We start from the raw sequence: 27,712 nt of genomic DNA, 5'->3' as shown, positions 1-27,712 counted from the left end.
AATTTTTGCTACACCTAACTCGATCATTTACATCAGTAAATAATACTGTAGTGTTAACTGTAATTGCTGTGCTGTACATTAGATCCCCAGAACTTATTCATCTTGTAACTTAAAGTTTGTACCCTTTGACCAGCATTTCCCTATTTCTCCCATTTGTTGCAACTTCTGTTCTCTCTGCTTCTATGAGTACTTCAGGTTTTTCTTGGTTTTGACTTTTCAAGAGTAGTCTTGTTGTTTGTATTACTTAATCACATTCCTTTACATTCCGTGCAAGATTCAGTAGAAAGCTGTTTTGGTACAGTCCTGGGAAAGAAATAAAAGGGATGGATAGTCACACACACTTAGTTAAGAAATCTCTTATCTTTGTCTTCCATTGGTACTGTCAGTGGCACAGTGAGATTTTCACATTCTTTAGTTTCATGTTTAATTGGACATTGCTCCCTTTCCATTGAGATACTTATCACTCTCCTAATTTACTCTGGTCAGGGAAAAGTGAGATTGATGGCTAACTGTAAACAATCTTGGGTGGGATTGGCATATCATTGTAACATGTGTTTTCTAATTTTAGATAACCTTGTGTTTGTAGTAGGATATCAAACACACACACAGCATAATCTGTCTCTAAAAATTCACTAAAAAGCCTGGCCTTTTAGTGAATACAAACTATAATACTATATTATTTTATACTGAGTAAAATTATTTTGAGAAAAACCAGAGTGATTCATCTTCATAGAAATATTACAGAGATACCTTCTGTTTCTACAGTGACCATGGTTAAAAACCTTGGAATTCGTTATTTAATCTTTGAAATATATGAAGGGTCAAAGAAAAGTTATGTTGAGACAGCAGCTGTGTTTCCTCTCAAATTGGAAATAGCCAAAATAGGTTTTGGACTAGCTTGAAAATGATTCATCAGAAGCGGTTTTCAGAATAAACAGTAATTGAAATCATTCAAATTTATGGTTTGGTTGTCACAATTAATATTGTTACTATCAGCATGTAAAAGTTTGTGTGTGTTTTAGGAAAAAAAATTTTAAGCAAAATCATATCCTTGGAGTTTAATAAATCAGCATGTTTTGGTAGAAGACACTATCAGGCTAATTTAGGGTTATAGATTCTGTAAAATGAGTGTGTGGTCCTAGATAATCTCTAGGTCAACCCTAGAGATCAATCAGATCAGCAGATTCTTTGACTTTATTATTAAAAATAACAAATGGTTGATTGAAGAAATCAAATTTGTTTGTAAAATATGTACTTCTTTATAGAAGTGAGTTTGACCAATTGCAACCAAGTCTCTGTGATAAGCAGAAACTCTTGGATCTGTCTCTGAAACTGTATTTGAGGAAGCTAGACTTGGCCATAAGTCAGTGTGGCTTTTACTTCTGTTTCTGTAATTCACCTACCCAAAGCTTTGTGAAAGTTTAACAGTAATAGAAATTTGTTGTGCAAATGTAAGAATGGAGAAGATTTTGACAAAGTGAGAGGAGTAGAGATGTGTTCTCTGTGCTTTGTAGTGTGCCAAGATGCTCAAAGGCTTATGCTGAGAAATAAAATCTGGGAGCTTAAAAGTTATTTTCAGGGGCCAGCCTCGTGGTGTAGCGGTTAAATTTGTGTGCTCTGCAACCTGGGGTTTGCCAGTTTGGATCCCAGACGCGGACCTACGCACTGCTTATCAAGCCATGCTGTGGTAGGCATCCCACATATAAAAAAAATGGAGGAAGCTGGGCACAGATGTTAGCTTAGGGCCAGTTTTCCTCAGCAAAAAGAGGAGGATTGGCAGTGGATGTTAACTCAGGGCTAATCTTCCTCAAAAAAAAAAAGTTATTTTCCTACTCAACTCTACTCCTCTTCCTTTCCAGGACTTACAGGTGGTGGTGATGTAAAAAGATGCAGTTTAACATTTGGTCTAAGCATGTGCTGGATATATAATAACTAGAGTTCCATTTTTCTTTTGCTCTATTCTCATTATAAAAACACCTCTGTCCATTATCTTATTTGATTTGTACCTTTGTGAGATCTATAACCCAGGGAGTTTTCCTCATTGTACAGGTAGATTTAACCCTTGTTTTGTGGATGTACTGACAGAATTTATCCCTGTTTGTGGTTTGTGTGTTTTAGCCTTAGTTAAGTAACCGCAATTCAGTTCTTTGTCTCATATGTAAAATGCAGTTAATAACACCTGGATTATGTAACTCACATGCTAAGTGTAGCAATATAGTGAAATGTATATTTCCTGCTTCAGCCAGGGTTGCTGACCAGAGCCCACCACTGTAATAAAAGGAGGCTAAATTTCTCATTTTTTAGTTTGAAGATGTGCCTGTTATGCCATGGGCCACTTCGTTGTGTGATTTGCTAAGAATCGACATTCCAGCAAAACTACACTCAAACCATCACCACCACATTTCCTTTTCTTCCTTATAAAGTGGGCTAGAGGGTGGGCTAGGGGAGATTGCTTTTTGGAGAGTACACAGTTAATGACGCAGTATCCATCTTCTCAACTTGTTCTCACAAAAGTTTGAAGTGGGGCTTGAATTGCTTGTGAAGTGTGTGAGTGTGGCTGTAGGAAAGGGAGACTGGCATTTTATTCTCTGGCTGGATCTTTGCTGACTGATTTTGGTGCCTCTGGAATGGGGGAAAGCATGGTAGGAACACATTGTGCTTTCCTTTCTCTGTTTACCATTTCCACCTGGGGAGAACTGGAACTGGAATGTTGGGGCACCCTTAGGTATAGAGACTCGTGCTTACATTTGCTTTAGAGATTTCATAGCACAGTAGGCTCGCTGGGTAGTGCATGCCAGCTGGGCTTGAAGGCACTATAGGGTACTAGGCCTTGGAAAGAGATAGGATGAGAGTTCTTGGTGATCAAGTAAAGAGGACCCCCAGAGTCTCATGATTTATGTGAGGGAAGGAGTGTGGACATTAGTGAAGATGTTGGAGTCATAGGAGCTTCCTATGGGTGCGCTTGATTAGGTGACAATATGCAAAACTGATGGAGTTGGGCAGACACTGCTTGGGCAGAGGAAGCCAGGATGAACCTGAACACTGCCTAGTGAACAACATATGCTACCTGTGCAGAAGTCACCATCTTCTGCAGAGATCAGTAGAGACCACTGACCTCAGGCTGAGTCAGAGAAAGATTAGGGATCCATCTCTGCCTGGCAGCACTCGACTCAGCTGGCAGTGCGGCATTACCTTAGTCCCTGGAGAAGGACTAGCTGATGACTGTAGCAGACTCATCACTAGTATCTGGTGAGCTCTTGTAAGCAGAATATTGCTTTGTTCCCACAAGCTGCCACTTATGGCGAAGGACATAAGATTGTAAATGTAGGGGCCTGGGAAGGGGAGTACAGGGAAGGAAGGAAGGAGAAGACTCAGTGAGAACAAGCCATGCCCGTCTCTACCATAGGCATCTGCTAAAGGCCATATAATTCTCACTTGTGCTAATAAGAAGGTTGTTTGAAGATGGGATTTAAAAACTATTCTTTGATAATTGAATGTGATTGAAAAACTGTGAAATTTCACTTAACATACTCAGCATGTTTAGGATTCAACTGAGTACTTATGGGGAAAAACATGGAAGTATTCTGTGTTTATATCTCAATGAGTTGAGACTTCTCAATTTAACAAGTTAAGTAAAGATCAAAATGAGATGTGAGAAAATGCTTTGAAATGTATGACATGCAATAAAAACAAAATAAACTTTATAATGAGATAAAAGGAAAGTCACAGATGGAGAAACAGGAATATAGGTCCACGAGTAGAGAAGGAATAATCATAGAAGTAGGAAGAAGAGTAGGAGGATAGGATTGTCCCCCAAACCATGGCAGAAGTAAGAGTGTTGCAGAGATCAAGAATGACTGCAGTTGAGAGAGTTGAAAGCCTTTTCAATTTGGCATTCAAGAGGAACAAGAGCACATGGGATCAAGGTGAAAATTTGTGGTAAGAATGTGAAATTCCATCTGATAGTTCTTTGCCCTTTTTATTTTTGAAAAGTAGGAGGTATGGGGTTTGTGGGGTTGGAGGTTTGAGGAAAGTGGCAAAGTTCTGAAGTAACTGTGATGGAGAATGGAAGGGCTGACTTACAGAAATCAGGATTGCCCAGCAGCCTTGAAGGTCACAGGTGAGATTGGAAATTCTTCTTTCCTGTATCTTCATTTTCCTTATTGGATTCCTCTCCCCTCAGCATTAAACATGCCTGTTTCTCTTCCATCCTAAACAAAGAGAACAGCAAAAAGAAACGCCTAAACTCTTTCTCTGCTTTACTTATGCTTTCACCTACTCTCCCATCATCCATTTTTCTCCTCCCTTTCTCAGCCAAGTTTGTTGGAAGAACTTTCTACATTTGCTGCCTCCATTTCCTTTTCTCCCAGGCACTCATTAGTCTACTCCAACCTGGTGCCACATTCCTATCATCAGAGCTCCTATTAAAGTTGCTGGTCACTTCTGTATTATTTAGTCCAGTGGTTGTTTTCAGTCCCTTCCGTGATCTCTGAGCAGCATTTCACACTGTTGACCGCCCCTTCTGCTTACAGCATCCTTTCCTTCGGCTTTCCTGGAACAACCTCTGCTAGTTTTCCTCCTCCTTTGTTGGCTGCTACTTCTGCCTTGTTTTTCTTTTCCACCTGACCTGTAGCTGTTGGGAGGTCATCAAAGTTCCTTTTAGGCCATCTTCTTTTCTCACTATTATATACTTTCTCTCTCTGCGGTTTTGTCCAGGCCATGGCTTAATTTACTATTCATTTGCTGATGATTCTTAAATTTATGTCTCTAGCCTATAACTTTCTTCTGATTTTCAGATCTGTATGTCCAACTTGTCTAGTTGGCATCTTTGTTTGGATGTCTCACAAGTGTATCAAACTGACATATATAAAACTAAGTTCATGATCTCATCCTAAACCCCAAACCTAGAGATGTATTTCTCTTTCCTGAGTGAGCAGATATTCCCTCATCCTCCTCCCTTCACCTCATTCCAGCCACTGTCCATTGCATTGGCCCCTTTCAGAATCACTTCCTAAATCTTTCCAATATGTCTCTTCTCTCATTCTCTACTGCTGCCATTCGAGTCCAAGCTGCCATTATAAAGTTCCTGGATTACAACTGAATTTTTTTTTTTTTTTTGAGGAAGATTAGCCCTGAGCTAACTACTGCCAATCCTCCTCTTTTTGCTGAGGAAGACTGGTCCTGAGCTAACATCTGTGCCCATCTTCCTCTGCTTTATATGTGGGATGCCTACCACAGCATGGCTTTTGCCAAGTGGTGCCATGTCCGCACCCGGGATCCAAACTGGGGAACCCCAGGCCGTGGAAGTGGAATATGCACACTTAACCTCTGCACCACCAGGCCGGCCCCACAACTGAAATGTTTTAACAGGACTCCCTGCATCCTTCTAGTCCTTTCTCCATATTACAGACAGAATGATACTTTAAAACCACAAATATGATCTCTTATTTCTTTGATTATAGCTCTTCAAAAGTTTCCCTGTGCTCTGAGCATTAAAATCCTCAGCATGACATTCAGATCTTGAGTGACGGGATCCATGCATACCTCATTTCACACCGCTTTTCTCTCCTCCCTTCAGCCTCATTTAAATAAGCCTTCTTTCAATTACTCGAACATACCATGTGCTCAGGTTATCTCCAGGCCTTCCCGTGTTCTGATTTTTCTGCCCAGAACACTTATCCCTCCTCCTTGCCCAGCACCTCTTCACGTCCCCCATCCCTTTTACCTAACTTCTATTCATAATTTAGGTTTCAGGTTAAGTGTCACTTCCTCAGGGGAGTCTATCCTGATGTTTCAGACTAGATCAGGTTCCCCTCTAATATACACTCCATAACATACACTTCTCCTTAGAAACACTTATCACAATTGAAATTAAATAATTTTATATTTAGTTGTTTTAACCTGTCTCTCTTACTAGACACTAAGCTCCATGAGGACAGAAACCACACTGTCTTGTTTACCTTTCCATCATCAATTCTTGGTACTGGCACTGGAACATAGTAAATGCTCAGTAAATAGATGTTAAATGGTTGTGTGAATCAGGGAGACTACCAACACTTTTGCAGTGATGTCAGTCTTCACAGTTATGTGATTCCTCTCTCCCCTCAATGATACATAGCAGCCAATCACATGCTAAAAATGTGCAAAGATTGTGGGTATATGGATTAATCATGGGTTGGTATTCTTTAGGCAGATGTAGTGGCCATTTCACTTGAGTAAAGGAGTTGAAGAGGGTAAGAGAGTAATTGGAGTAGTGGACCGTGGAACCTAAGCTGGATGGGGAAGGAAATGACTAGGAGAAGGCTGGTATATAATGGAGAGAGTAGAGAAGCTAAGTGTTTGCAAATATTCCTCGGACATGGTAGGAGTAGATAAGGTGGATTCTCTGTAGCTAGAAAGTAATAGGTTTGTATTTATATTTTATATTTATATTTTTAAAGTTATTATTTAGATATTCCAAATACTTGTTTTTTACCTTCTTATCTGTCATATACTGAGATATTTTAAAGTCTCCCACTACTTTTGCAATTTCTTCAGTCTCTTTGAATTTCTAAGAATTTTTGCCTTCTACATTTTGTTGCCTTGTTTTTAGTTGTATAAAAGATCATATGAGTTATATTTTTGTTGTGTTTAACATTTCTCAGTATAAAAATGACCCTTTTGCCCAGTTTAATGTGTTTCTTTGTGAATTCTATTTTGTGTGATATTATAATCTCTCTCTCTTTTTTTTGATTTGCCTGTTACCCCTTGGCTCAGGTGTTGAAATTTTTCTCAGAGAACATGAGATGCAGCGCAGGGATAGCAGGCTAAGAGTTCACCTATACATTTATAGGAGTGGGCTTCACTTACCCCACCATTGTCTTACATTAATAGCTCTTTTTTTAATTTAATTTTTCTTTTTATTGCTTCCATATGTGTACATATTGTGAAATGATCCCCACAATAAATCTAGTTAACATCCATCACCATACTAGTTACAGTTTTTTTTCTTGTGATGAGAATTTTTAAGATCTGCTCTTTTAGCAGCTTTAAAATATACAGTACAGGATTATTAACTGTAGTCACCATGCTGTACATTACATCCCCAGGACTTAATTATTTTATAACTGGAAGTTTGTACTTTTTGACCTCCTTCATGCATTTTGCCCACCTCCCTCTCCATTAATAACTATCTTTTCCTCTATCTGATCTTTCTAGCCTTATTCTAGTTATTTATTCTTTGCTGTGTTTCATTCATTGTAGCCTTACAATAAAATTTTATTGATTGATTAAAAAATAAGGGGCCGGCCCCATGGCTTAGTGATTAAGTTTGGCACACTCCACTTTGGTGGCCCAGGTTCACGGGTTTGCATCCCAGGCACAGACCTACACCACTCATCAGTCATACTGTAGCAGTAACTCATATATAAAGTGGAGGAAGATTGGCACAGTTGTTAGCTCAGGGCTAATCTTCCTCAGCAAAAAAAAGAAAAGAAAAGAAAAATTATTTTTTCCTATGTATATAACATCTCCCAAAGCATTATTTTATGATTCAGTGTTTAAATTGTAGAGATAGATGAGCTGTCGTTGTTTTAGTCTGTTTAACATGACACTTAATTGATGATCTCTTGGTTGACAAATCTTTGTTCTTTATACCTGGTTCTTGTGTATATTATAATCAATAGGACATAGATTATTTTTCTTTTGGATATTTGGAATAACTTAATAACTTGATCCTGCAGTTACCATGTCATAACTATTACTGGGGTTAGTCAAACCTGACTTCTCTGGGCTAAGTTCCTAGTTATAGTAGCCTACCTCTTAGCTTAGTTATGGTAGCCTAGTTGTTCATACCATTTTACACAATACTTTCACTTTTAAACGATTTCTTCCTGATTTTATTTCTGTTAATGAAACCACCATTCTCCCAGTCACCCATGTTCTTTTCTTTGTCAGCTGCAAAGTTCTTATCCATTCATCTTTTGCATTGTTTTTTTTTGTTTGTTTGGTTTTTTCCATTTACAAACCCCCTACCTCTTTCCTAGTGTCAATACATTGCCTTTTAAAGACCCATATTACTCTCTGGTGAACTATTTTCTTGTCCTTTTGGGTATGTCCATCTCTACTTTTTTTTCCCCATTTACAGTTCTTTTTACTAATGACATTATTTCTAAAGTACAGTTCTGATCATGTTACTCTCCTGCTGTAAAAATTTTATTGGTTCTGTCTCCATAGGCTTCTGAATCCAGAATAGATTAATCATTTTGGCTTTTAAAACCTCCTACTATATCGTTTTAGTTGACTTTTCCAGGTTTGTTATAATCTTTGCTAAGTTGCCTCTAAACTCTATTAAGAGTTCAGAATTACAGAGGAGTTTAAAAAAGCTGAGTCCTCAGGGTCCAGCCTCGATTGTAGCATTGCCTTAGAATTTGGGAGGCTTTGGGATTCCAACTGGGGACCGTTTGTTAAAAAGGGATTAATTTTCTCGTTTGGGAACTGAGATAATGCAACAGGATGAAATAATCTGTTCCCTGAGACTTTGTTGACCTTGATCTCAGTAGCTACTATCTGTAGCTTTTAGATAAAGAGAAGAAAGTGGGTAGGATCTTGGAAAGTGGATGTTTGTTCAAGTCATTTTGGCACAAGAATAGTAACTGGAGGGTGAAATTCATTGCCACCTGATTTCTTTTTGTTGAATTCATTTTGTGCATAGTTGTATTTTTGGGGGCCTCTCTGGGTATGCCTTTCAACCCATTTCATTTTTAGATATGAGTTCTCAATGAAGTCCAGAGAGATAGAACTTATTTGAACATCATTGTCTTAAACATTGGGATATGTTCATGTTGAGACTAGATAACTGGGTCTGAGGAACTGCTATTTCAGTTTCCTGAAAACTCTCTTTTGATTTGAATTTCCTGTTATGGAAATGACTATTGTTTGGGATTTTTACTTATTAGCATGTTATGACAACTGTTTGTGGAGTACAGGTGTTTTTTCCTATTGATGGGATATGTATTTGAAGGACTGAGAGACTTCTGAAAAGCAAATATGAGAAAAAATAGATAACAGGATTGAAGAAAAAATTTAAATGAGATCTTTTTTACTCAATCTCTGGTGTAAAGATTCTCCCCCCCAAGTTTCATAAATGGTAGTAAAAACGCACATGACATAAAATTTACCATATTAACCATTTTTAAGTGTACAATTCTGTGGTATTAAATATATTTATAATGGTGTATAACCATCATCCTTATCTTCATAACTCTTTCATCTTGAAAAGCTAAAACTCTATACCAGTTAAACAATAACACTCCATTTCCCGCTCCTCCCAGCCCCTATCAACCACCATTCTACTGTCTGTCTCTATGATTTTGACTACTTGAGTACCTCATATAAGTGGACTCATCATACAGTATTTGTGTTTTTGTGACTGGCTTACTTATATAAGGTTCATCCATGTTGTAGCATATGTCAGAATTTGCTTCCTTTGTAGGACTGAATAATAGTCTGCTGTACATGTATACTACGTTTTGCTTATCTAGTTATCTGTTTATGGACACTTGGTTTGCTTCCATATTTTAACTATTGTGAGTAATGCTATGAACATGGGTGTACAAATATCTCCTCAAACTCTTGCTTTCACTTCTTTGGGATGTATATCCAGAAGTGGAATTGCTGGATCATATGGTAATTTCTATTTTTAGTTTTCTGAGAAACCACCATACTGTCTTCCATAGTGGCTGTATCATTTTACATTCCTACAACAGTGCACAAGAGTTCCAGTTTTTCCATATCTTCACCAACATTTGTTGTTTTCTGCTTTTTTGGTAGTAGCCATCCGAATGGGTATGAGGTGTTATCTCACACTGTGGTTTTAATTTGCCCTTCTCTAATGGTTAGTGATTTCGAGCCTCTTTTCAGTGTGTATTGGCCATTTGTAAATCTTCTTTGGAGAAATGTCTATTTATGTCCTTTGCCCATTTTTTTGAATTGGTTTGTTTGTTTTTTTTTGTTGAGTTTTCGTTCTCTATGTATTCTGGATATTGATCCCTTATCAAAAACATGATTTATAAATACTTTCTCCCATTCTCTGGGTTGTCTCTTTATTCTGTGGATAATGTCTTTTGATGCACAAAATTTAAAAAATTTCACAGTGTCCCATTTGTATGTTTTTTCTTTTGTTGCCTGTACCTTTGGTGTCATATCCAAGAAATCATTGCCAAATCCTGTGTCATCAAACTTTTGCCCTGTGTTTTCTTCTATGAGTTTTATAGTTTTATGTCTTAAATTTAGGTCTTTGATCCATTTTGAGTTAATTTTAGTGTATGATGTTAAGTAGGGGTCCAACTTGATTCTTTTGCATGTGGATATCCAGTCTTCCTAGCACCATTTGTTGAAAAGACTGTCTTTTCCCCATTGGGTGGTCTTGGGACTCTTGTCAAACATCATTTCACCATATATATAAGGATTTATTTCTGGACCCTCTATTCCATTGGTCTATATGTCTGTCTTTATGTCAGTACCACACTGTTTTGATGCTGTAGCTTTGTAGTAAGTTTTGAAATCAAGAGGTGTGAGTCCTCTAGTTTTGTTGTTCTTTGTCAAGATTGTTTTGGGTATTTGAGATTTGAGATTCCATATGGATTTTAGGATGGGTTATTCTATTTCTGTAAAATACATCATGGGCATTTTGATAGGAATTGCATTGAATCTGTACATTGCTTTGGGTAGTATTGACATTTTAATATTGTGTTCTAATCTATGAACATGGGATGTATTTCCATTTATGTCTTTAATTTCTTTCTGCAGTGTTTTGTGGTTTTTATTGTACAAGTCTTTCACTTCCTTGGTCAAGTTAACTCATAAGTATTTTATTCTTTTTGATGCTACTGTAAATGGAATTGTTTTTGCGATTTCTTTTCATATTATTTATTGTTAGTATATTAAAATACAACTGATTTTGTTGACTTTTTGTTGACTTTGTATCCTGTTACTTTCCTGAGTTCATTTATTAGTTCTGACAACTTTTTTGTGGAGTCTTTAGGATTTTCTACATGTAAGATCATATCATCTACAAACAGAGATAATTTTACTTGTTCCCTCCAGTTTGGATACCTTTTCTTTTTCTTTCCTAATTTCTCTGGCTAGAACTTACAGTACTGTGTTGAATAGAAGTGATGAAAGTAGACACCCTAGCCTTGTTCCTGTTCTTAGAGGAAACGCTTTCAGTCTTTCACTATTGAATCATGTTTGCTGTGGATTTTTTGTTTATGGCTTTTATTATATTGAGGGAGTTTGCTTCTATTCCTAGTTTGTTGAGTGTTTTTATCATGAAAAGGTGTTGATTTTTGTCAAATGCTTTTTCTGCTTCAATTGAGATGGTCTTGTCTTTTTTTCCCTTCATTTTTGTTGATATGGCATATTAAATTGATTGATTTTTGCATGTTGAACCATCCTTGTATTCCAGGAATAAATCCCACTTGGTCATGGTGTATAATCCATTTAATCTGCTGCTGAATTCTGTTTAGTAGTATTTTGTTGAGGGTTTTTGCAACTATGTTCATAAGGATTAGTGAGCTGTAGTTTTCTTGTAGTGTCTTTGTCTGGCTTTGGTATCAAGGTTATGCTGGTCTCATAGAATGAGTTAGGAAATATTCTCTCCTCTTCAATTGTATGGAAAAGTTTGAGAAGGATTGGTATTAGTTCTTTAAATACGTGGTAGAATTCACCAGTGACGCCATCAGGACCTGGACTTTTCTTTGGTTAGAGATTTTTGATTATTGATTCAGTCTCCTTACTAGTTATAGGTCTATTCAGATTTTCTGTTTCTTTGTGATTTAGTCTTGGTAGGTTTTGTGTTTCTAGGAAGTTATTCATTCATTTCATCTCAGTTATCCAATTTGTTGGCATACAGCTATTCATAGTATTCTCTTATAATCCTTTTTATTTCTATAGAATTGGTAGTAATAGCCCCACTTCCATTTCTGATTTTAGTAATTTGAATCTTCTTTTTTTCCTTAGTCCATCTAGGTAAAGGTTTTTCTGTTTTGCTGATCTTTTCAAAGAATTGACTTTTGGTTTCATTGATCCTTTTCTATTTTTTTAAAGTTTCTATTTTGTTTATTTCTGCTGTAATCTTTGTTATTTCTTTCTGCTAGCTTTGGATTTAGTTTGTTCTTTTGTAGCTTGTTAAGTTGTAAAGTTAAGTTTTTGATTTGAGATCCTTCTTGTTTTTTAGTGTAAGCAATTAAAGCTATAAATTTTCCCTGAGCACTGCTTTAATTGTGTTCCGTTAGTTTTGAGGTGTTCTGTTGTCATTTTTGTTTGTCTCTAAGTATTTTCTAATATCCCTTTGATCCATTTGTTGTTTGAATGTGTTAATTGCCACAAATTTGTGAATTTTCCACTTTTACTTGTGTTATTGATTTCTAACTTTATCCTGTTGTGGTTGGAGAAGATACTTTGTATGATAGCTATCTTTATAAATCTATTGAGACTTAATGGGTGGCCTAATGTATGATTTATCCTGGAAAGTGTCTAGAATAGAGATTCTTAACCTGGGAATCTTAAATCTGTGTGTATCATCTGAAGGTATTATGAAATTATTTTGTTCATGTATATTATTTTGAGTCCATAACTTTCATCCAATTCTTAAAGGTGATTGTCACCTGAAAAAAATATACCACATATCCTGGATTAACCTGTATTTCACTTAACCTCTCCTGTCTTAACAGTAGATGAGAAAGGATCATGGAGGGATAATGATACAAACTTGGAAATTTAACTTCCTCTCTGAGAAGTTAAAAAGGACTGTTATCCTAGATAGCCATCCCTGGAAGGGCCTAGTCAACTAGTCTCCTGTCAAGGTGATGAGGCTCATTAGAAGTGCTTCTACTTTTTCTGCTCTATTGTTTTCACCAGGCCTCATTCAGCAGTGCTGGTAATTCGGTCACAATTCTTGATTGTAGCAACATGTTAGACTTCCAGATCCTCAGTCTTTTTCTAACCATGCTTATGGCTTCAGCCTGTCTGGAGACTGCCTCATCTTGAATCCTGTTCACTTGATATAATCCCCTTCATGAGCCCCATCAAAATTTTGCTCAGTATTCCGACCATAGCTTCCAATACCAGCCTTCAACTCTTTATCAACGGGCTCTGCTTCATCTCAGACTCAAGCCCCTTGTTGGAGTGACTCCTGCTACAATTAAATTAGGCAAGCATCTCCCATCTTTTCATGATTCCCATAAAAAATTAAATATATTGCAATATATAAAGTAGGATAACTGAATAAAACAAAGCAAGAAGATTAAAAAGGTAAACATTAAATCTATAATGTTTACTGAGTGACATTCAGATTCTGTTGTTTGGATGAAGACTATTTAACAGGAATTTACTGGTACCCTGGGGGCAAATCAAGGAATTTTAGCTGATATTCTTGAGGAACAGGGAGAAATCTTTAGGAAATGAATTTTCAAAAAAAAAGTTGAATCCTAGGAGATCCTGCCCAGTGTTCTTAGTCAAGAGGCTTCTTGTTTTCAGAAGAGGATAAGATGAATGTTTAGGTGAGATCTAGTTGCAGTATTATGCAGCTGCACTACACTCATCCCTCTTTTGTTCACTATTTTTTTAGTATTTAATAGAGGCACAGTCATATAAGTGATGCTTTGCAACGGTAATCCATGAAGATGTGCTGCCACTGAGCTTGCATGACAGAGTGAATTGGTAATAGTGCTAAATTCAGAAATAACAATAATTAGCTCTCATACTACTCATCTGTGCAATCTTCTTGTTATATACACTAATGTCTCAAGTGAACATTCTCTTAAGCTATTCTTTCAATTTGGTTGGAATGTTGTAATTATTGATTATGGGATTGAGGTCTTTATTTTGGTTTGTTATTTATTTCATTAGGTGATAATAAAAATATGAACTAAGTAGCATAATTTACTTATAATTTACTTATTAAATATACCAATTATTCTCCAATAAAATAATAAGTGAAATTGAACGATTTGGAGAGTTTACAGATATAATTGTTCCTAATCATGTATAACTAAGACAAATTTCCTAGTAATATATTTGTTTAAAGATTCAGGTATCTTCTCTGGTTTTTTCCTTAATGAGTATTTACATTGAAATTTGATCATGATCTGTTTCTTGTGTAGAAGTATTTCTGTGGTGTCTATTTTTAGGAAAATTGGAATCATCTTTAGTGAAGACCATGTCGTCTGCTGTTTTTGTTTTGCAGTATTTCTGGATATATACAGTAAAAATATATAGGTCTTAAATCTAGTTTGTGGTACTCTAATAAAAATTTAAGGGACTCAAAAAATATTTCTAGAATCTTTCATGGTAATTAGTTTATTTTTAATGTGTCATTTTTATTATTATTTAGCTCAAGCTGCAATGATTTTTTTAAGAGGTATTTTTGTTTTGAAATTATTTGCCTCAGATAGGATTTTTTTTGATAGTTATAGGATAAAAAACTTAAAGAAATTTTTATATTTGATTTAATAGCCATGCTAATGATGTAATTCCACTAATAATGTAGTTTAGCTGTGTTCACGATAGAGTAAAACTCTAAGATTTATCTTTTTTTTTTTTTTTTGAGGAAGATTAGCCCTGAGCTAACATCTGCTGCCAATCCTCCTCTTTTTGCTGAGAAAGATTGGCCCCAAGCTAACATCTTTGCCCATCGTCCTCTATTTTATATGTGGGATGCATGCCACAGCGTGGCTTGATAAGCAGCTCATAGGTCCACACCTGGGATCCAAACTGGCAAACCCCAGGCCACTGAAGCAGAGCGTGTGAACTTAACTGCTACACCACTGGGCCGGCCCCAATCATGATATTCTTTAAGAGAGTTGAGTCATTAAAGTATTGAAAAGATGAGTTTATAAGGATCCTGGGAGATAGAGAAATTTCTGTAAAAGGTATAGTCTCGTTTCCTATTTATAACAAGAGTATTTCTTTTATTGTCAAACTTCGCATTAAAAAAAGAGAAATATAAACAGATATTAAAGTTTAGCTGTGCCAGAAAAAAGAGTGGAAAATATCATATGATTGATACTAGAAAACAAAATGGAGGAGAATGTAAATTAGAATCATAAATCATGATATCTGAATATGATCTTAGAAATCATATAATCCAACCCTCTTATTTTACCAATAGAAAACTGTGAAACTAAGTAACATGTCTGATATTACATAGTGAATTAGCAGCAGAGCTAAAGACTAGAACTCAAGCAGTCTTACGTTTCATTCAGCAACTATTCATTGAGTACTTATTATAGCATGCACTGTTTTGGGTGCTATTCATCAGCCTGAAAAAGTTGTAACTATAGCAAAAATGTTTCAGTTCAAACACATCATATTGATTTAAACATCAAAGTTTTTCTTTTTTCTTTCTTTAAGATTTTCTTTTAGGAAGGAACTTCCATGCTGCTCCTGCTGTGGATATTGTCCTGGGTTATTTACACTTTATTGAAAGATTCTGTTTTTTAAAAATTTTTTCAATAATTTTCACTGCTAATTTGAAATAATAGAAATTTACCAGAAAATGACTGCAACATAGAACATGGATCTTCTTGGTGTCCAGATCACAAGGCGTATCAGCAAAGGTTATAATTCTATTATTCCTCTGAATTATTAAAAGAATTGAGATTCAATTACTGAAGAGAAGGGAGAGTCAGTTTATGTCTTTGGAATACATTTTGTTCTTCCATGTGTGGTGACTCAGTGGAGGTTAAGATTTTAGTAAAATAGGTTATTTTTCTCATAGACTGTGAGATGCATTATTACAAATACATGTATCTTGAGGGAGAAAAGTCTTTTCTCCCTTTCAGGTTTGTAAATAGCACTAATGTGTTTTGAATATGTTTTAACATTAGTTATTACACTTGTTAATGTTCATAGAAGGAGAAGTCACTTCGGGCTATAGGATTGTGGAAAAATTTTTACATATGGTATTTGTCCTGTCCTTTGAAAGGGGAGTAGTAGACCTTATGTAATAGTAGTTATTTCAGTGTTCCCTTTAAGCTAGTTGCATGAGTTTGGAAAAAATGACCAAACTTTATTCTACCTTTGGGTTTGTAAAGAAGAGTTTGGTCTAGATGAGGGGTGAGGACCTTCAGCCTGAATATAAGCATTTAGTTTGGTATTGAGAGAATATTCCAGGGAAAAGAAATTCCTTATGCAGTTGTTTAGAGGTAGGCATGCAGGCATCAGTGGGGAATTTGATCTTGAGTATGTTGAGTTTGAGCCTTATAACAATCTATTTTTTCGCATCTTTGTCTACTTATTCTTAGCTGCAGTAGGTCTCTGAGTTTTCTCAGTGGGAAATACCGTAAGAGAAAAGCATCTAGTCAAGCCAACTTGCAAATAAGTTGAGATGAAAATTAGTCATTGTGGTAAAATATTTGTATCACTAACCAGGAAACTGCAAATTTTATATATCCACAAAGATCCTGGTGAAGATTAAATTATAGGAGGAAGGTTTCCATTAGCAGATTTTTGTTTACAGGTTTTCATTTATTGAATATACTATGTATTCTTTTTCCAGGTTTCTTATATTGCAGATTAAGGGGAGATATTTGAAAAGAAATGATTGAAGATTGAAGATGACTGAGTGATATTATTAGACAGTTTTGAAGGTGGTTTACTTGCCATTTTGCTTTCAGATGATTTCTGTTTTGAATGGTTTATTCCGTTAGTAGCTTTTAAAAACTAGATAAGCTGTTCTTAAAAAATAATGCTTTTTAAAACTTGATTCCCTTTTGGTAAAGCTCTTTCTTTCATAAGATTCCTTTTATCACTGACTTCTCAGGTGATGCATGTTTCTACCCCTTCATCACCACAGTCGGAGACCACTGTGCTCATTCCTCTGACTGAACTGGAGGGCTGTATTGATGTCCTGGGCCCAAGGGCTTGTGCACTGGTATTGTATGTCAGCAGGACAAAGGGATGGCGCCAACCATCCTGCTCTGTGTGCCAGTAACTAGAATTAATTACAAACCAATCAAATCCGTTGCAGCCAATTGGTAAACTAATTGGTAATTTTAGCTGTACATCTCTATGTAGCTATCTGAATGCCTATAACATTACTTTCAGAGCCACTTTTGTTCTGTTTCATCCTGCTTGACAAAATGGCCTTCATAGCTGGAGGGAGAAAGATGTGCATCAGTGACTATGAGGCTGCTCCAGCTGCTTGTCTTGTTTGTATTCCCTTGTTCGTAAAACATGACTCGGATTACAGAGTGGTATGGTACCACTCTGATCATTTCTGATAACGATGAGCTAAACATTCCTTAAAATAGGTTGTTTAAGCCACCAAATGTACTTTCTCTTTGCCAACTAGTATCAGAGGTATTGCTGCTTATATTCTTACCCTTTAGACGGTTTTTCCTTCTTTTTTTCAACGAAAAGGGAAATCAGTAGAAAGCGTCTGAAATAAATTATTCTGAATTAAATCTTTCTGTGCTCTAATGGGGGCGATTTAAGTTGAATGAATTTAATTAAAGAATTTGAATTATATTAGTAGAAATGAGAAAAGGAAGCCAACTAAATTTTTAAATTTTTCCTTTTCCTGATTGTTGAAGACTTTTATTACCATTGATTTGGCACTAAGGATTACTTTTGAGAGGAAATCAACAATAATTCTTTGTTGAGAAAAATCTTTTAAAGTAGACTATAACTTTTATGACTAAAGTAATATTGGTACTGTATTTCGTTTGTGAATAATTTGGCAAACATTTATTATTAGTCTTGGGTCTGATTTCTAAAGTGTATCTATATCTTGTAAAACATTTATAAGTGAAAAGTGTTTTTGAGGTCTTTGAGTGCCACTAACACTAGAAAGTCAATATAAGACTTAGTTATGGAAACATAATGTATTTATAAAACAAATGATCATTTTTATAACTGGATGGCAATTTCTGGTGGTCATCTTCTGGGAGTGTTGGAAAGTTGCCTTTTACAGTAAAATGAGACTGGTACATCTTTATAGTGAGATGAGAACGGTATGAGACTAGTAAAGTGAATACACTTTAAAGTTCTTTGTCTTAAGTGTTTAAATGACAACTTTGGCCAATTGACCAATATCTACACACATAGTTACACCTGAGGTTAATTCCTCTTTTTGAGCAATGGAGTGGATCTTTGTGGCTTGTGCTCTTCCACTCTTTTTTTACATAAAAATTCCATAGCCATTAGTATGTGAAACTATCAGAGCCAAGAAAAAAAATCTTTGCCAAATGTGTAGAATGAAGTGTCACAGTAATGTAATTTTGGAATTATCTCGAGAAGAAAATTATAGTGCAGTATAGTCATTATCATGAATGTGTACAGTAGAGCACAGGTGATCTATCTGTGTATCCTAGTTAAGCTGATTTGGGAATGAGTCTTTGTGAAATCCAGCCCATTTTATCTTTGGAACTGCATAAGAAAGATTGGTAAACTTTTAGGTATTTACTTTTCCAAATATGTTTCTTTTTAAACTGATGATTTCACATATATATTAGTGGAACTGAAGATTGAGTATTTAGAAGGGACTAAGAATTATTATTTTTTTGAATTTTTACTTCAGATACTTTCAATTTAGAAGTAAATGTTAAAAAGGTAAAAAATGTTGAGGAAAGCATTGGAGGGAAATACACTCTTGATAGTGTATTTGCTAGTAATTTTTCATTCCTGTCTTTTCTTCCTTCTATTTTTTACTGATGGTATAGGAAGTCTTAGAAATATGACTTAGCAGAAAGAGCAGTGGGCCAGGGATCAGTGAGTTTGGTTCTGTGTCACCATGAGCAGGTCACTAAACCTCAGTATTATCTTTAAAATGAACTGGCTGACTCCTGGCAGTATGACTTCAGTACTCATTAAATAATTCTCTGGGATTTGCTCGTTATTTAATATCTTTTGCAGCTAATAGTTTTTTTTTTTTTTAAAGATTTTATTTTTTCCTTTTTCTCCCCAAAGCCCCCTGGTACATAGTTGTATATTGTTAGTTGTGGGTCCTTCTAGTTGTGGCATGTGGGACGCTGCCTCAGCGTGGCTTGATGAGCAGTGTCATGTCCGCGCCCAGGATTCGAACCAACGAAACACTGGGCCGCCTGCAGCGGAGCGCGCAAACTCAACCACTCGGCCACGGGGCCAGCCCCTGCAGCTAATAGTTTTACTTAGTTCTTTAGAATAAAATTTTCTAAAGACTGGAGAGGATAGAAATTTACTCTAAGGGATTGTAAATTATAACAGTTTATTCTGTCACAAGGTGTCACTAATAAATGTTACATTGGGCCATCTGAAAGAATAATCTGCTTAATTCAGTCAGGCAAAAGAGCAGCATTTTCTGGCATGCTGCTGGTGTTTCATAGCATAGTATACCTATGTTCTATGGTTTGAGTTTTCATAGATTTAGCGTTTTGGCACATAGTTCCTAACAAACATTTAGTGAGTAAATCATAGAATCTCAGAATTGTAAGTAATGATGTCTGATGCACCCGTCCATTACACAATTACCCTTAACCATATTCCCCCAGTAATTAATTCTCTTTTGAAACAGCTCTGCTAGGTGAAAATCTGTCATTTTTGCCCAGCATTCTTTGTTCCATAACTTATATTTGCATACAAATAGTATAATGACAAGGCCCTTTTATATTTGAAGATAGCTGTTATGCCACCTCTTTAGTCTTTTCAAGTCTAGTCATCTGGTTCTTACTATGGTTCCTATTCTGACATGATTTTAAGGTCTTTCTTATGGTCAGACTTGCTTTATTGTGTTCTGTTTTATCTATCTAGTCTCCTTAAATTGTGCTTAGAATGGCTTATCAGTCAAGCTCTTGGTAGCCAGCAACAGAAATGGACTCTAGCTGATTTAAGTAGAAAAAATAATTTATTGGGAGGAGATTGGATAGTTCACAGACTCAACAGTAAGGCCAATGAATTAGGGTTAGAAAATAGGCAGAAACCAAGGGAGGTTTTGCAGCAGAAACATCTAGCTAGAATTTTTTTTTTTTAAACAACACCATTGACTATCTTTGCCTTACCTTGCTTGAGATTCAAAATCTCAGGCAAGTGAGTCTGATTGGTTAAGTCTCAATCATATTTCTATGCTTTACTGCCAGTGTGGTAGGGAGGAGGAGGATCTCCTCTTTTCACTTTTGTATAAGAACTCAATCCCCAAAACTAGGATGGGAGTGGAAACGCTAGTTAGCAGTAAAAAAAAAATTAGAAAAATATGTTTGATAACAAATGGAATAGTCTCATTTTACCCTGTGTTGGTCAGACCCCCAGCCTTTTCATAGACGTTATTATACGTGCAGAACTGTGAGGCCATGTTTGCTCTTTCCTTTGCCTCAGCAAACTATTTACTCAACTTGAGTTTAGTGTCAAATAAAATTCCTGTCTTTTTATATAGGCGCTGTGTTGTTAAGATCAACTTTCTCCCAATCCCTTACTTTTACTGGATCAAAGGATAGAACCAGAAAATCCTGTCTTTTTAGATTTGCCTAATTACTGTAGACTGTCTAGAGCACTTCTGGCCAATAGAAATATAATGTGAACTGTATATTACTTTTAAACTGTCTAGTAGCTACATTAAAAAAGTAAAAAGAAACAGGTAAAATTAATTTTCATTTAACCCAATACATCAAAAAAATTTCAATGCATAATCAGTATAAACATTATTAATAAGATATTTTACATTTTTTTTTTTTAGGTCTAAGTGAGTTCAGACTAGCTACCTTTAAAGCACTTAATAGCCATGTGTGGCAAGTGACTACCCTATTGAACAGTGCAGGTTTATATATTTTTTGGATTCTGTTGTCTACTATAGATTTATTTCATCTGTAAATTGGATGGGCATGCCCTGTATTTCTTTATCAAAATCACTATCAAAAATAAACAGCTTTTACTAGTTTATTTATGAGTGGAGGGGCTTCCACTCCCAGTAGAGATGGAATAGGGAATTCAGGTCAATTCTCCCACTGAAGACAATTAGAAGAGCTAGATGATATGTAACAAATCTACAGAAAGCTTAGGAGAGTGAAGAATTCTTAGGCAGTTAAGAATTATAGGGACATGATCCAGGAAAAGATAGAAATCATAAAGGGGAAGCCCAGCAAAACACTTCTGAATAGTCCATTGGTCAAAGAAGAAATTACAATATAAATTAGAAAATATTTTGAACTAAATGATAATAAAACAGTATGTATGAGATGGAGTCTAAATCATGCTTAAAGGGAACTTTATAAGTGCTAAAATTCATATATTTGAAATGAAATAAAGGTTGAAAGCCAATGATCTAAGTATCCAGCTCAAGAAGTTAGGGGAAGAAAGTAAACTAAACCTAAAAAAATCAGAAGGAAGAAAATGGTAAAGATAAGAGCAGAAATTAATAAAATAGAACTGTCATACATTAGAGATGATCATCAAAGCCAGAAGTCACTGCTGTGGCCAATCAAGAAAAGGAGTTAAAAGGTATGAATAACCAATATCAGTGATGAAAAAGGTAACATTACTACAGGACCTACAGACATTAAAAATACAAGAACAACTTCTCCTTTATGCTCTTCTCCCATCTCATTTAAAGAATATGTATTAGAAGTGGCTGGAAGGTTCAGATTGGTTGCAGAAGAGATAAAATCAGTTAATGTATTGTAGATAAGGAGAGGAATGTTACTCATTTTCAGAGAAAGTATTTACAGATATGGAAAGAGGGAAGTTTAGAATGAACTCTAGGTGATTGATTAGAATTTGAAAGCATCGATACGAACTCATGGTTATTATTATCTATACATAGCTATATATGAAAAGTAGGTGTAGATGTGGATATATATTATATGTGTGTGTATATATATTTAAGTATATATTCTATATATATATATATATATTTTTTTTTTTTTTTTGCTGTCTGCTGGGAGGACTTAGAAACATTGACACACCTGTAGCAGTGAGCACGTTAAACACCTAATGTCGGTCAAGATGCTATTCTGTGATAAAAGGAACCAGAGCCTCTTGGAGAAATGACTGATTCTAGGGCAGAGGCAGGGAAAATACAAGATGAGCCTGAAAAATCTTTTTGTGATGGAAAGTTAGGAAGTGCTCAGAGAATGATGGGGGCATGTTAGAAAGACATAGGAGCTGCATTAAGGGCCTCCCATTGGCCAAATCTGCAACAATTTGAGCATCAAAATAATGACAGTAATGGATCAGTCAGTAATACAGGAATTGATGAATCCATACGGATATAAATAAGTAAGTGGATAAACAAATGAAGGAGAAGGGAAAGCTCCTCTTTTACGAATGCTAACTAAGAAATGTAGAAAGAATGATGGAATTAGAACATCATCATTTGGCAACTATTAAAATAATAAATGATTCATGTGAGAATTGTCAATGGATCTTAAATTAATGAGTGAAATTTTGGTGAAGAACAGGATATTTACATAGTTACAACATATCTCCCTACAAAATATTTATTAATTATAAAGGAAAAAAAGGAAGTTTAAGTGGGAGAGTTGGTAGATACCTTCTTAACCAAATAATTAAAGTTATTATCACCAGTAATAGGACATACAGATATCAGGTGCTTCCTTATATAATATACTGAGAAGAACACAACATCACTAATGTGGTGTTCCTGCCATAGCCCCAGTCTTAATAATTTAATTTAATTTGAATTTGAATTTAAGTTGATTGACATGTTACAAAATAACTGATCTGTATTCTTTAAAAATATCAGATCATGAAAGACTGAGGAAGAGCTGTTCCAGAATGAGGGTGACATGACAATTAAATACACTATGTGATCCTGGATTGGATCCTGGATTTAAGTCTTTTTTCTCTGAAGGATGGAGGTGGAACACTTGGTGAAATTCGAGAGTTCTATGGATTAATTGGTAGTATTGTATCAGTGTTACTGTCCTATTTTGATGGTTATGCTGTGTTTATATTAGCAAGGGAGTGTCCTTGTTTTTAGGAAATATGCTCTGAAATATTTAGGAGTAATGTGGCATCATGTCTGCAACTTAATGTCATATGGTTCAGAAAAAAGTTATATATGGAGAGAATGACAAAGTAGATGTGCCAAAATGTTAACTATTGAGGAATCTGGCTGAAGGGAGTTCTTTTCACTGTCCTTGCAATTTTCCTCTAAGTTTGAAATTACTTCAAAATAAAACATTAAGGAAAACAATATGAAGACATTGCAAATAACTTTGTCTACAAATTTGAGAATTTAGATGAAAGGTATTAATTCCTAGGAAAATAAAACTGACACAAGAAGAAATTGAAAAGCTACATAGACTTATAACTATTAATCAGATTGAATTTGTAATTAAAAATACTCACCCCCAAATAATTCCCAACTTTAGTGATTTTACCGGTGAATTCTTCTAAACACTGAAGGTAGAAACAATGCCAGTAAACCAATATCCCTTATAAATATTGATGCAAAATTCTCAACCAAAGTACTAGCAAACCAAATGCAGTAGCACATAAAAAGGATTATATGCCATGACTCAGTGGGATTTATCCCAGGAATGCAAAGGTGGTTCAGCATATGAACATCAATTAATGTAGTAAACCATATTAATACAATGAAGGGACAAAAACCACATGATCATCTCAATAGATGGCATTTGACACAAGTCAACACCCTTTCATGATAAAAAACACTCAACGAACTAGGAATAGCAGAGAACTTCCATAACTTGATAAAGGGCATCTGTGAAAAACCGACAGCTAACTTCATACTTAATGGTGAAAGACAGAGTTCTCTTCCGTAAGATCAGGAACAAAGCAATGATGTCTGCTCTTACCACTTCTAATTAATATTGTGCTTGAGCTTTTAGCCAGGGCAATTAGACAAGAAAAAGAAATAAAATGCATCCAGATGGAAGGGAAGAAGCAAAACTATATTTGCAGGTGACATGGTTCTATATGCAGAAAACCCTAAAGACCCTATGCACACATACAAAACTATTAAAGCTAATGAACAAATTCAGCAAGGTTACAGGATACAAGATCAACACACAAAAAATCAGTTGTGTTTCTCTACATTGGCAACGAACAGTCAAAAATTGAAATTAAGAAAGCAGTTCCACTATAGTAGCATCAAAAAGAGTAAAACATTTAGAAATAAATTTAGCCAAAGAAGTGCAAGACTTGTCCACTAAAAACTACAAAACATTATAAAAAGAAATTAAACAAGATCTAAATAAAGGGGAAGACGTCTGAACTCATGGATTGGAAGACTTAATGTTTGGGCACCACTCCCCAAAGCAACATACAGATTCAGTGCAATCCCTATCCAAATTCGAACCTCCCTTTTTTTTGCAGAAATGGACAGGCTGATCCTAAAATTCATATGGAAATGCAAGGGACATAGCATAGCCAAAGCCATCTTGAAAAGGAACGAATTTAGAGGACCCATACTCCCTGAATTCAAAACTTACTACAAAGCTACAATAATCAAAACACCGTGATACCACTGTTTTGATTATTGTGGTGGAACGAGGATAGACATATAAATCATGGAATAGAATTGAGAACCCAGAAATAAATACAGACATCTGTGGCCGCTGGTTTTTGACAAGGGTGCCAAGACCATTTAATGGAGAGAGAATAGTCTTTTCAACAAATGGTGCTGGGAATAGATATCCACACACAAAGAATGAATTTGGATCCCTGTGTCACCCCATGTACAAAAATTAACTGAAAGTGGATCAAGGACCTAAATGTAAGAGTTAAACTATAAAACTCTTTGAAGAAGACATAGGTGTAAATCTTTATGACCCTTGGACTAGGCAATGGTTTCTTAGATATGACAGCTAAAGCACAAGTAACCAAAGAAAAAAATAGAAAAGTTGAACTTCATCAAAGTTAAAAACTTATGTGTGTTATAGGACACTATTGAGTGAAAAGACAATCCACAGAATTAGAGAAAGTATTTTCAAATCGTGTGTCTGATTACAGTCTAATATCCAGAATATATAAAGGACTCTCACAGCTCAACAATAAAAAGGATAAATAACCCAGTTAAAAAATAGGCTAAGGATTTGAATAGACATTTCTCCAGAGAAGATATACAGATGTCTAATGAGCACATGAAACTATGCTCAACGTTTTTAGTTGTCAGGGAATTGCAAATGAAAACCACAATAATATCACTTCACACGCGTAAGGATGACTAGAATCAAGAAGTCAGGAAATAGCAAGTATTGGTGAGGATGTGAAGACTATGGAAACCTCATATATTGCTTATGGGAATGTAAAATGGTGCAGCTGCTGTGCAGAAAATTTTGGTAGTTAATGTTAAATGTAAAACTTAGAGTTACCACATGGCCCAGTAAATCCACTTCTAGATGTACACCTGAGAGAATTAGAAATATATGTTCACAGAAAAACTTGTACATGAACGTTCTTAGCAGCATTATTCATAATAGGCCAAAAGTAGAAATAACCCAAATATCCATCAACTGATAAATGAATAAACAAAATATGTTTGTTCATGCAATTATTTAGTCATAAAAAGGAATGAAGTATGGCTATGTGCTACCAGCTAGTAGAACCTTGAAAACATTATGTGAAGTAAAAGAAGCCAGCCACAAAAGACCACATATTATATGATTCTGTTTATATGAAATGTCCAGAACAGGCCAATTCTTAGAGACAGAAGGTAGATGAGTGGTTTCCAAGGCCTGTAGAGTAGTGGCTGCTAATGGCTACTGGGTTTCTTTTTGGAGTGATAAAAATGTTCTGGAATTAGATAGTTGCACAACTCTGCATATATAACTGAATTGTATAATTTAAACTGGTGAATTTTATGTGTGTGAATTATATCTCAATAAAAAAAATTGAGCCAAAAAATATACCAGTATTACACAGACTCTTCTAGAACATAGAAAAAGAGGGAACTTTCCAGCATAACCTTGATAAACAAAGCTTTTATGAGAAGGGAAAATATAGACCACTTAGGAGTACAGATGCACAAGTCCTAAACCAAATACTGATATATTGAATCTGGTGATTCAAAAATAGGACAATACATCATCACAGTCAAGTTAGGTTCATTCCAGTGCTGCAATGTTCGTTTAACATTTGAGTGTGAAGTTAATGTTATTTATCAAATTAGATGAATAAAGGTGAAAAATCATATGATTGTCTCAATAGATCTAGGAAAAATATTTGATGAAATTCAGCACCCATTCATGATAAACCCAGAATAAAGACAAACATCCTTACTGATGTAAGGAATCTGCCCAAAAAACTAAAGTAAACATCATACTTAATGGTGAAATTTTGAGAGTTTTTCTTCTGAAATTGAGAATAAGACAAGAAAGCCAACATCATTATTTCTATTCTACATTGTGCTTAAGATTCTAGCCAGCACAGAAAGACAAGAATCAGACATAAAAGGTATAAGACTTGGTCAGGAGGAAATAAATATATCATTATTGACAGATGACATGTATATATATTTAGAAAATTCAGAAGAATCTAAAGAGAAATTATGAGAGATATTGAGTGTGTCAAACTTGCTGGATATAAGTTCAAAATACAAAAACAACACAGTAACAGAAATGAAAATGAAAAATCTTAAAACAACTAGCATTTATTCTTAGGGTTGAATCTAATATAAGATGTGCAAGACTGAAAACCATAATACATTATTGAGACACATTGAATAAGATCTAAATATATGGAGATGTATATCTGCTCATAGACTAGAGAAGTCAATATTATAAAATGTCAGTTTTCTTCTAGTTTATCTGTAGAATCAATGCAATTGCAATTAAAATTCCATTTTTTTCCCCCTGGGAAATTGACAAGCTGATTCTAAAATTTGTATGGAAATGCAAAAGGCTGGAATTAGCCTAGATAACCTTGAGGTCAAAGATATAGTTGGAGGATTTATTCTGCTGAGTTTTGAGATTTATTTTAGAGCTACAGCTATGTAAGATAGTTTGGTATTGGTACAGGAGTAGATAAACAGATCAATACAATCGAGGAGAAAATCCAGTAATAGACCTATGCTCTAAGAGATAATATTGGAGAATATCTTCCTGACCTTGTGGTAGGGAAAGATTGCTTAAAAATGACACAGATGTCAGTATCAGTCTTTAGGTAAAGAGTCATAAGTTAGACTACCTTAAAATTAGGAATTTCTGTTTATCAAAAGATTTCATTCCATTAGGAGAATGAAAAGGCAAATAGATGTGTGCAACACATGTAACCAACAAAAGGCCCATATCCCAAAAGATAGAAAGAATTCCTACACATCAAAAGAAAAAGACAGTTGACCCTCTAGAAAAAATGGGCAAGAATCTTGAATAGGCACTTAACAGAAAGAGGATGGCCAATAAACATGTGCAAAAGGGCTGAAAATCATTAGTAATAAGAGAAAAACCTGTTAAAACCAAAATGAAACCTTTACACAACCAGAATGGCTCAGGTTAAATACAAAGAAAACCTCAAATGGACAATACCAAGTATAGGTGAGTGTGTGGAGCAAGGAGAAGTCACATACATTGTTGGTGGGAGTGGGAACCACTTTGGAAAACAATTGGTGTCATGTACTAAAGTGGAACATACACTTACCCTGTGACTCAGCAGTTCCACTCTTGGGCTTATATTCAATAGAAATGCGTACATATGTAGAGGGCATGCACATGAATAACAGCATATAGTTTGTAATATCCCAAATTTGGCAATCACCTAAATGTTCATCACAGTGGAT

The 27,712-nt window shown here is 35.3% G+C and overlaps 1 protein-coding gene across 7 annotated transcripts in view; it reads left to right on the top strand.

Moving 5' to 3' along the window:
* LOC124233091 (S phase cyclin A-associated protein in the endoplasmic reticulum) overlaps window positions 1-27,712 on the top strand; it is a 486,817-nt gene that overhangs the window by 69,068 nt on the left and 390,037 nt on the right. The window lies entirely within an intron of this gene.

The sequence above is a fragment of the Equus quagga genome, unplaced genomic scaffold, assembly GCF_021613505.1.
Source record: "Equus quagga isolate Etosha38 unplaced genomic scaffold, UCLA_HA_Equagga_1.0 153_RagTag, whole genome shotgun sequence".
NCBI lineage: Eukaryota > Metazoa > Chordata > Mammalia > Perissodactyla > Equidae > Equus > Equus quagga.
Note: the sequence above shows the minus strand (reverse complement) of the source record. Positions and strands in the feature narration are given on the sequence as shown.